Source organism: Cebus imitator, unplaced genomic scaffold (assembly GCF_001604975.1).
Source record: "Cebus imitator isolate Cc_AM_T3 unplaced genomic scaffold, Cebus_imitator-1.0 Scaffold50, whole genome shotgun sequence".
NCBI classification, from domain to species: Eukaryota; Metazoa; Chordata; class Mammalia; order Primates; family Cebidae; genus Cebus; species Cebus imitator.
In genome coordinates, this window is record NW_016107365.1 from 300372 (window position 1) to 302386 (window position 2015).

Consider the following 2015-nt stretch of genomic DNA (forward strand, 5'->3'; position numbering starts at 1 on the left):
AGTCTCTAGAGGAAAATATATAGCAATGAGTGCCCACATGAGAAGAAAGGAGAGATCTAAAATTGACACCCTATAGTCAAAATTGAAAGAGCTAGAGGAGCAAGATCAAAAAAACTCAAAAGCTAGCAGAAGACAAGAAATAACGAAGATCAGAGCAGAGCTGAAGGAGATAGAGACACGAAAAACCCTTCAAAAAATCAATAAATCCAGGAGCTGGTTTTTCAAAAAGATCAACAAAATAGGCAGACCACTAGCCAGGTTAATAAAAAAGAAAAGAGAGAATAACCAAATTGATGCAATAAAAAATGATAAAGGGGATATCACCACAGATTCCACAAAAATTCAAACCATCATCAGAGATTATTACAAACAACTCTATGCACATAAACTAGTAAACCTGGAAGAAATGGATAAATTCCTGGACACTTGCCTCCTCCCAAGCCTAAACCAGGAAGAAGTCGAAACCCTGAATAGACCAATAACAAGGTCTGAAGTTGACGCAGCTATTAAGAGCCTACCACCCAAAAAAAGACCAGGTCCAGATGCGTTCACAGCCAAATTCTACCAGACATACAAAGAGGAGCTGGTACTATTCCTTCTGAAACTTTTCCAAATAATCCACAAAGAGGGAATCCTTCCCAAATCATTTTATGAGACAAACATCATCCTGATACCAAAACCTGGCAGAGACTCAACAAGAAAACTTCAGGCCAATATCCATGATGAACACAGATGCAAAAATCTTTAATAAAATACTGGCAAGCCGATTGCAACAGCACATCAAAAAGCTTATCCACCATGATCAAGTAGGCTTCATCCCGGGGATGCAAGGCTGGCTCAACATACGCAAGTCCATAAACGTAATTCACCACATAAACAGAACCAAAGACAAAAACCACAGGATTATCTCAATTGATGCAGAGAAGGCCTTTGACAAAATTCAGCAGCCCTTTATGCTAAAAACCCTCAATAAACTAGGTATTGACAGAACGTATCTCAAAATAATAAAAGTCATTTATGACAAACCAACAGCCTATATCATACTGAATGGGCAAAAACTGGAAGCATTCCCTTTGAAATCTGGCACTAGACAAGGACACCCTCTCTCACCACTCCTATTCAATATATACTGGAAGTTCTAGCCAGAGCAATCAGGCAAGAAAAAGAAATAAAGGGTATTCAAATAGGAAAGGAGGAACTCAAATTGTCTCTATTTGCAGAAGACATGATTGTATGTCTAGAAGACCCCATCGTCTCAGCCCAAAGTCTCCTGAAACTGATAAGCAACTTCAGCAAAGTCTCAGGATACAAAATCAATGTGCAAAAATCACAAGCATTCCTATACACCAATAACAGACTTAAAGAGAGCCAAATCAAGAATGAACTGCCATTCACAATTGCTAAAAATAATACAACTAACAAGGAATGTAAAGGACCTCTTCAAGGAGAACTACAAACCACTGCTCAACGAAATAAGAGAGGACACAAACAGATGGGAAAACATTCCATGCTCATGGTTAGGAAGAATCAATATCGTGAAAATGGCCATACTGCCCAAAGTAATTTACAGATTCAACGCTATCCCCATCAAGCTACCGATGACCTTCTTCACAGAACTGGAAAAAAAATCTTAAACTTCATATGGAACCAAAAGAGAGCCCGCATAGCCAAGTCAATTCTAAGCAAAAAGAACAAAGCAGGAGGCATCACACTACCAGACTTCAAACTATACTACAAGGCTACAGTAATCAAAACAGCATGGTACTGGTACCAAAACAGAGATATAGACCAATGGAACAGAACAGAGGCCTCGGAGGCAACACAACATATCTACAACCATCTGATCTTTGACAAACCAGACAAAAACAAGCAATGGGGAAAGGATTCTCTGTTTAATAAATGGTGTAGGGAAAACTGGCTAGCCATGTGCAGAAAGCAGAAACTGGACCCCTTCCTGACACCTTATACTAAAATTAACTCCAGATGGATTAAAGACTTAAACATAAGACCTAACA